Source organism: Gekko japonicus, unplaced genomic scaffold, assembly GCF_001447785.1.
Source record: "Gekko japonicus isolate JY-2015 unplaced genomic scaffold, Gekko_japonicus_V1.1 scaffold275, whole genome shotgun sequence".
Taxonomy (NCBI): Eukaryota; Metazoa; Chordata; class Lepidosauria; order Squamata; family Gekkonidae; genus Gekko; species Gekko japonicus.
This window is the reverse complement of record NW_015170895.1, coordinates 1088270-1098063: the sequence shown is the minus strand read 5'-3', so window position 1 is coordinate 1098063 and position 9794 is coordinate 1088270.

Genomic DNA, 9794 nt, shown 5'->3' with positions numbered 1-9794 from the left:
GCCTGCTGAAGCAGCAGGAGCTCCACACAGAGGAGGACGCGGCAGCGGCTGCAGGTGAGCCCAGCAGGCAGTCCGTTGGGCTCACTTGGATCCCCCCCCTCACGACAACAGCAACGGCTGCAGCTGAGTCTAGCCACCGGCCCTCCAAGGTTTCTCCCCCCCCGCAGCCACCGCAGCTGCGAGCAGCAAAGGCAGCGAGCCCTGTGCGGCTCTTCTCCCTCCCACCGCTGCTGCCACCAGCAGCAACAGCGGCAAACCCTGCATGGCTCGTAGCCACTGGACCCGCCAGGTTCCCCCCGCCCACAATTGCCACGGCTCCCAGCTGCCAAGGCTTCTCTTTCCACGCCGCCAGCAGCCACAGTTCCTATTGGTAAGTGCTTTCTTCTTGTATGCACAGGGAAGGCTCTTTTACTTTTGGGGGGATTTAAATATCCCCCGTATATTTTTTTCAACTTTTCAGATTTTTCTGCACATGTGGGGATTGCCCCAAATGTGCAGGAAAATCTCTTTGCCCCCTAGGTGCCCCCGACGTGCGAATTTAGATATCCGCACGCAGGAGGCGCCTTGGCTATTAGATATATAGATATATATTAAATCCATTAAAACAAAATCAGGCTTCTAGTCCTCGTGTTTGAGAACGAAGGCCACATCTGCCAAGGCTCTGGTGCCGGGAAGGATGCATAGAGCTTCCACTCCTCATGGGAATACAGTCCGTCTTTTGTGGGCTCAAGTCAACATCACACTGATTCACACCACTGTCATCTGTAGGCTAGATTACTGTAACGTGTTCTATGTGGGGCTGCCCTTGAAAGCTATTAGGAGACTTCAGGTGGTACAGATGGCACAACTGAAAGTGCTGGCTATTACCTTTAAAGCCCTTCACAGCCCAGGACTCTAGTGTACCACCTTTCCCGATCCTATGTGCCAACTAAAGTCAAGAGATACCCCCCTTTTGGAGGTTTGCTTTCCTTGGGAGGTGTGGCACAATGGGCCTGCTCCAGTCCGCAGGCCCTGTTCCACCCTGCCCTCCAAGGTTTTCTCAACACCTGGAGAGGCTTTTCTCTCTCTCTCAGGTAACCTGCTGCCACCACCTGACCTTTGGAAGTTATTGCCCAATGGGAGGGTCAGGGGACTCCCAGCTTCCCTTCCAAGTTCTGAGGCCTTGCCTCTGTGTCTCCTGCTGCCCAGCACCTGGTCACCACAGGGATCACTTACTACCTGGTGGGCCCCTGGAGGAATAGCCACTTGCCAAGTTACTGCCTTCCCCTGGTGCTCATTTTAAAATAGTGTGTCCAAGATGGTGGATGTCTATGTGGTGCAGAGAACCACTACCAGCATCAAAAGTTATAAATTTTGGCATAGTGGTTAAGTGCACGGACTCTAATCTGGGAGAACCAGGTTTGATTCCCCACTCCTCCACTCACAGCTGCTGGATGACGTTGGGCAAGCCATAGTTCTGTCAGAGCTGTTCCTGAAAGAGCAGTTCTCTCAGAGCTCTCTCAGCTCCGCCTAACTCACGGGGGAGGGGAGGGGAAGGGAAAGGAGTTTGTAAGCCACTCTGAGACTCCGAGTGAAGGGCGGGGTATAAATCCAATATGTTCTTCTTCTATTTATTAAAAAGAAAATGTTCGCAAGCATCCTTTCAGAACATCACCAGACTGAGCAAGGGATTCAGAAGAAATGAGTAAAATGAAATTCCTCTGTCCCTCTCTCTATACAGGTCCTATCAGATGTTAAAATATAGGACCGGCTCCTTAGCTTAGGAAGTTACAGATCTCTGCAGAGTTCCCTTTTCCTTGAAGTTTCCTCTAGCTCTCCAGGCCAGCACACGGTTAATGGCTACCTCTTCTAGATCTCAGTTAAGAGTTCTGTCTACCAAAAGAGCACCAAAAGAGCTTCCTCCTTGCTCCCAGGAGCTTTATCTTTTCTCTTTTCCCCACCCACTGACGCGGTCAGGCCAGGTCAAGGAAGCTTTTCCTGAGGTCTCCAGAAATGTCTTCCTGAAGTCTTTTTAGTCTTAATTCCTCCAAATCTCTGTTCCCTGTCGGCCCTGTCGGGGGGGGGGGGGACTGGCCCATCCACTTGTCTCTATCTAGACCTATTAGCATTTGTATGAAGGTGGGCTGAGGTAAACAACTGAACTGACTTCCTCCTTTTCCTGCCTGTTCTCTGCCCAGAGAGGGGGAAAAAACTCTTTTAAAACTCAGAGTAATGGTTTTGCTCATTTCAAACCTCCAAAGAAAAAATGCATTTCTTCACAGGAGGTCCACTCAATCACAGCCCGTGCTGCCCCTTTTCTATGGCTGTGCCCACTCACTGTGACAGCCTGCAGAGACATCCCTTTCCCCCTAAATCTCCACAACAAAAAGGGCTAGAGAATTACTTTTCTTTTTAAATGACAACTGGGAATTCACAGAATCCATTATACTTATTCTTATAACAATATGAATCAAATGTTTTAAAAAGCTCCCTCAGTGGCGGAGGAGACGGAGCGGCTGCTGTGGAGACAGGGACAGGATAAACGGCTGCCCACGTGGCTGGGGAAAATCTGAACCTTTCCTGTCACCTTGCTGCCGCGAGGGAAGGAAGGGGAAAGCCCCCCCACTTCCCAACAGCATTGAGCCTGGGGCAGATAACTCATGCGGAAATGGCCTAAAAGAGATAAGCAGAATTATGTTAACATACCTTTAGCAGAAGGAGCTAACGAATGTCTCTGATTGGCAGCTGGTGGCAATATTTGTGGCAGGAGCTGCTGTTTCACCTTGACGTATGTTATTTTGTCTGTCTCAGCCATGTTCTTAATGGGGCTTTATATCTGGAAAGCCTTTGTGGAAAGGTGGGACGTAAACGGTTTACGGTTGTAATCACTGGGCCCAATCCATTGCGTGCCTCGGCCTGTCTTGCCCTTGCCAGACATTCAGTCAGGTGGTTGCTGCGCCACAACTGTCATGTAGCAAGATGCATTATTTATTTGGAGCGCAAAAGTTTCATCTTTGGGCATGAAATATTCAAGGCCCAACATCCCTGCTCCTTTCTGGGCACCCCAGTTCTGCTTTCTTATTTGACTCTAGGAAAAGCGACCGAGCCCAGGTGAGACCCAAAGAACCACAGCGCCTGCCGGGCTCCCGGGTCCCACAGCGGGCCATCGCAGCGACGGCTAGGGAGTGCTCCTCCAGCTGTTGCCAAGATGCCAGCGTGGCCGTTTCACTGCCTGCTGCAATGTCATTTCCAATTCTATGGAGACAGTGACCCGCTTAATGAGGTCACACTGTGATCTTGCTGGATTTGGGACAGAGTTCTCATCCAAGGCTGGCCTACATAAGGCTAAAACAGAGCCAGGGGTCTACACTGAAAGAGGCGGCTATCAGGACCAGCCTCCTGTGCCCAACACAGTGGCTGGCACCAAGGCTCCCCCTAAGGTGCGGAGTCCTGTGAGCAAAAATTCTACTTTGTGAGCCACTGGCAGTAAAGTTGTGAGCCAGCGGATTGGGCTACTGCATAAATTGGTTTGCTCTGAAGCCATCCGTCCTGAGCCAAGACAGAAATGTGCCAGCCAGAGGCTAAAAAAACTGTGAGCTAGCTCACACTAACTCAGCTGAGAGGGAACACTGGCTGGCACAGGCACAGCACCCATTACAGACTGCCACAGCCTATCTGCTGGTGTTTTACTTGTGCGCACTCACACGTGAGAAGGTATACAACGGACACTCTCCACAAAGCTGCCCCCCCCCCTCGGAACAAGGACACTGCCAGCCAGCTGCACTCCCCCACCCAAAGCCAGACTGTCCGCAAAGGACAGAGGGGGACGAGAAGCTCTCCCAGGGCCCCCCCCCCCACATTAGAGGGCCTGAGGTCCCCATCCAGGAGGAAGGTCCGCATCAGCAATGCTCCTGAAAGCCCTCTTTGGACTCAAGTCCACTGCAGCCTTTGGCCCAGTCCCAGCCACAATGCCGCCCCACTCTTCCCAAGTCAGGGAGCGAGAACTTGGCAGAGGTGCAGGCTGGGGGGGGTAGGGGGGGAGAGATGTCTAATGTTACTTTTTAGCTGAAATTTCCTAGTTCCATTTGGGAGAAAAAGAAAAATGAACAAATCTGAGCATCAGACTCCAAGAGCCACTCGTGTATTCTTGCACCTCCCGGGACATCCATCTTCCCGGCAGCCAGCTCCAACTCTTGCCAGACCCAGACACAGAGACATCTATCTCGCTTGCCTGCCCACCCGTCCCATACAAAGGACATGTGTGTGTGTGCGTGCGTGTGTGCAAAACCAGCTACCCAAGAGGCATCTGCCTGGTCCATCTGTGAGGCGAGACAGACAAAAGAATTGCTCAGCTGAAAGGGAGACCACAGGGTTTCGGACTACAACACCTTAAATTGCCGCCTGCACCGGACATTATTTTTACTGACAAACATGGTGCACAAGTCTGCTTTGCAACGGAATCTTTCTGCATGGTTTTCAAAAAGGGAAGTGGTGCATATGTTCGCCCACATACTTTGGATATTCATATTTTAATCAATGCCAGTTACTATATTATTTCTATAGTATTATGGTACCATGCTATCGGAGATTTTTTTTTCCCTGGAAAGAATGAATTCGCTTCCACTCGCTGTCTTACATGGACGATATGCAGGCCAAGAAAGGGGATCTAGAATTTGTACCTGTGATAGGTATTCGGGAGAAACTATTAAGCATTTCCTCTTTTTCTGCATAATCTATTCAGACCTGAGAAGAAAATCTCTGGATCCTCATCTGAATAACAAGCCTGTTTGCTCTTCCAACTATCATTTAATGACTCTGTTAGTGGACCTGGGTTTTAGTATAAATGTGTGTAAATATATAGCTGCTGCAATTGAACGTTGTTTGGTTTTAATGAATATTGAACAGCAATAACCTTTTTTGTTATACTGCTGTCGTTTCCAGGTCAAGCAGCCTACTGGCTTTAAGACCCAGATGGGGAACTGTGTGGAGATGTCTACCACAACTGGGGTGGGGAGAGGTGGTTCTCCAGCTACTGGGACTGCTGCCAACGCGGCACAAGAGCACTTTCCCTGCCCCATTCCCCAGCAGCGGCCCTTTCCTGGAAGCAGGTGCTTTTTCAGGGTTTTCTTTTAATCTGCAATTTTATACTGTTATATAGTTTATAATGCTATAGAGTTATAACATCAGTCTATCAAGCTGCCAAAATCCCCAGATTTCATAATTTTTAAAAAGTCTCCAGCTGTTTTCATTGCAAGGATATAAGGGTAAAGGCATGTGTCTGCCACAACAGGGGTTAGAGACTTTATTAAATGAAAGCAGAAAATTCAGACAACCAGACACAGCTGATATAACAATATCAAATTGTTGATTTAAAAGACACTATTGATGCAAGGGGGCACGGCTGGCACAGAGCAGTATGGCAGGAAAAAGGATGCCAGCGGAGGTGGAGCTGAGAAGATCCAGATCTTCCCGTCCACATAGATGGCACTTTGGCTTTGCTACTATCTTTTCCAAAACATGGTAAGCAAGTTTGGGAAAGACCACAGGAAATACAGGGGGAAACTTGGAGGTGCACGGAAGCACTACAATGCCTTGGGGAAGTGTGTGGGGTGGGGTGGGGGTGGAGACACGCTTTCCATTAGCGTCAAACCTGGGGCAAACAACCCAGGGGTAAGTGAGCTGAGGTTTGCAGGCTCTGAAGTCAAAAACCCAAATCAAGTCATTCTACTGAGGGAATCTGGAACTGGATCAGTTCCAGTGCCCCATGGTGCCGTTCCACCACACTGTCCTTTGAAACAGGCCCAATCCCAGGTGAGCTCCTCAGTGCTTCTGTGGGGGGGGGGGGGGCGCTTTAAACAGGAAGTCAAAGGCCAGTTCCCAAACCTGAGGACTTTTCATCAGGTATGAAGCCAAAGATGTCACCCAAATATACCCTGCAACAAATATATAGACCCAGCTTGTTAAAAGCAGGCAGCCACTCCAATACACCGGAACGCAATGCCTGTTATGGTCCTCTTCCCACCTTTTTTCCACCATGAAGCTCAAGGGAGTGGGGAAGATCCCCCAGAGCAGCTCTCATCTGGACACCAACCGGGCAGCCGACTCACGGACCCTACAGTGATCACCCCGCCGCCCCAAGTTCATGCATCTGGCCGTTCCAAAACAAAAGTGCCCATCTCAGCCAGAATCATGACCTACTGATCACACTTGCGGTTGTAGGGCTACCAATGGCAGTTGAACATGAGCGCATAACCATTATCAATGCACAAAAATAAACTGTACAGAAGCCTGCAGCGTGTGAAAGCCGACTGCAACCCCAGATTGCTGACGACAACTGCGTCTGCTGCTAGTAACTCTTCCAAAACATGCCAGATGCCGTACAGTATGAACGCCACTTGCAGGACTGTATGTGCACCGCACAGCATGCAATCTTTTTTTGGGGGGGGGGGGACAAGACTGCTGCACGTGCTTGGGACAAGATGATACTTGCAGGTGATGATGGATGTACAGAGCTTCACCTCTGGGGGATTTGTGCCACATTTGATGGAAGAGACACACATCCAGACACAATGGATATTTGTTACCAGAACAATTTGGAGAGCATGTGCCATTATCATGAGAGATTATCCATGAACTTTTAGCAATTGCACATCACATGAGAAAGCAACACCTGGCTCTAAAGAAAATCTTTTTTCATATATTTATTTCTGGATGTGTGTTGTTTTACAATAGTAATATTGACGCATATGGTCAACTGGTCATAAGATATACCCATCAGTTGTATATGTAAAACTATCAGCTCTGTGTGTAAAAAGTTTTAAGAGTCTGATGTCTGGATCATTTCTTTTAACCTATTTTATCTTTTACTAATGGGTACACCATAATAAATATTTGTATTTTTATAATAACTTATTTTGTTAGCTTGACCCTCATATAGCACGGCTGTATCTTGGGCTGAGTCCCCCCCCCCGCCTTTTTTTCTCGGTTTAAGATACAATCCTAAATAGAGTTACACTCTTCTTAGCATGGACCTAGAACAGGGTGACTCTGTTTAGGATACCACTGATAGTGCTAGCTACTAAACTTGAACGGCTTTTTGAAAAAGGAGGCTGGACAACAACTCCACCGGCACCTTCCCCTCCATGTCTGCTGCAACATCACAGCACGGCACGCTTCACGTTGCTCCTCTAACCCTCCCCCCAGACCCACACACACATGAAAACGTGTGGCCTGGCAATACGGACGGGACTCACAGCCCCCCCTTTCCAACTCCTCGTTCCCAGCCACAGGGACCCTTGTATCAGCGATTCGCCCCCATTAATGGATAATGGCAAATCCGAGGTGTCCATGGGTCGTTCTGTATACCTGGCTGGCCCTTAAGGCTCTCCAAATTTGTTGACCCCCCTCACACATACACCCTTCTCAGATAGGCTGCAACCCATTGCTGCACCCCACTGGATTATTTCCATGAAGTGGAGCCCTTTTGCAAAGGCGCACCTGACCCAACGCAGCAGAGGATGCACCTGACTACCGAGCTCTGTCACTGTCCCCACCGTCACCCAGCTGCAGCAGAAAAAGCAAGTACACACATTCACCCCCTTTAATCACAGTACCATCTCTGCTAAACTTTTAATTTGCACAGCCATTAAGTGTTCAGATTACACAGTCATTAAATGTTCAAATTACGCCTTCCATAGCTTATTGTTCTTGCCCAATTAAAACTGTGAAATATCATACAGAAAATGCTGCCCTTCAACGCAGTGATACTGTTAAGAGGCAATGCAGAATATACATGCAGAGGCACCCCGTGAAAGAGAATCCCTGAATTCGAGGGCAGCAGGAGAGGCGTCTGCATTTTCTAGGCGAATGACCTTCAGAATTCCTCACTAGCCCCACAGCCTTCGCAGGCAGCAATGCCTCTCGCTCGCAAAAGGACACACTGCCTCATTATGTGCACCTCCACTGCTAGTGGACTAGGAATGGTTTCGCTTAGGAGGGGCACTAAATCAGCAGCACATACCGGCTCTGGCTCTCTCTCTCTCCCTCCACACACAGCAACCATCCAAGTGATGAGAGTGACATCAGCTAATTATTTCTACTCTCAGAAGGCGCTTCTCGCTGTGCGCCATCACGAAAATCAAACAGGCCATTCGCACTCGGGACACAACAGTGCTTCGACTGGCAATCTTCCTGCGCCACCCCTTCAGCTCCCTTTGTCAGCCAAAATCGCAAGCCACACTCTGCCGATCTGTCGTTCACACTGCTAACCCGACAAAGCACCTATCCCGAATTGAGTTCAGGAAAAAACCCATCAGGAGTTTAAGCAAAACGAACAGTCAATAGTGGCTGTGTGGGAGGAAGGAAAAAACACACATCCATCCAGATTAGAGCAAACATTTCTGCACCAAACTGCCAAAGCAAGCAATCTCGATTTCCTCCCCCTTTTGTTGGAAGGACAAGTCCTCTTGTCTAAAAAAGCTCTTGCATGTAACCGTTTTAAAAAGCCTGCCTTCCAGAGCCAGCTGTTGCATGCAGAGCCACAGTGCTGGACTTACCCAGAACAAACAGGTAAAAACCAATGGCGAACTGAAGACTGGCACAGGGCAAACATTGCACAATCGTTCCAAAACCTGTCCCACATTCACCCCCAGTGCATGAACCACAGCAGCAACTGCAGCAACTGCGGGAGGAAGGACCAGGTCCAAAGTGCTGCGGAACCGGAGGGGGCTGGCTCTGGAAAGTAGTTTTCAACTTTGAGAATCCTGCCCAGGGCCACACTGCAGGCAACTGGCTGGGGGAGGAAGCGGAGGGTTTGCTGAGAGGGCAACATTTGGGCCTTTGTGTGCGGAACGTTCGGCCTTGAGAGAGATGCCACTTGAGAACAGCCCGTGCACATTGCTGCGGCGGGGCAGCCCACGACGACCCTGGCCACTCGGGCGCTCTCCGATGCCGCCTGGCGGACAGGGCACCCCTCCCTCTTCAGGGCCATCTCTCAAGGCGCACAAAGGCCTTGAGAGGGAGGAAGATCCTCCGGTGCCCCCGCCGGGGCCTGCAGCCAGTGACCTTGGAGGCCCCGCGTGCCGACACCCAGGGCCAGGAAAGCTCCTTTCCGCCCCCCCCCCCACCAACACCAGTCGTCCACCTACTGGGAGCTTCTTCCTCACCTCCGCGCCACTGCAAAGCAGGACGTACCAATTCAAGCGGCAACTGAACCGTAGGTTCCTAGACCTCAACCGTGAGAGCTGCTGCAGGTGCATGCAATGGGGAAGGGGGGGTAGTCACTCCCCGCCACTGAACGAAGCCGTCGCTTCCCCAGGGGTCCCTCTACCCGCTCGCCCCCACCCCGCTCCGGGACCCCCAGCAAGCCGCCAGTCGTGCGCCGGAGTGGTGCGCCTCCCCCCCTTCCCGCTGCCTCTGGCCGGCCGGCCGGCGGGGCTCTCCGGCGGGGGCGGCACGCACGGACCTGGATGGTGCAGGAGTACTCGGTGTCGTCCAGCAGGCGGACGGTGCAGCTGCACTCGCGCTCCAGGCTCCTGCTGCTGCCGCTCATCAGCCGGCTCAGCATCTTGGCCCGGTCCCGGCGGCGGCGGCGGCGCCCGGGCTCCCTTCACATGGCCGGCTCCGGCTCCGGCTCCCAGGCTCCTGCCCGCCTTGCCTGGCCGCCCGGTCGCGAACTGCCTGGCTGGCTGGGGGGCTCCGGCGGCCGGGCGGCACAAAGCGCAGAGCCGGAGGAGCGCGGCCGCCCTTGGATGCGCCAAGGCCCCGCCGAGCCAATCCCGGCGCCGCGCCGCCTCTGACGGGCGGGCGCCGCGGCC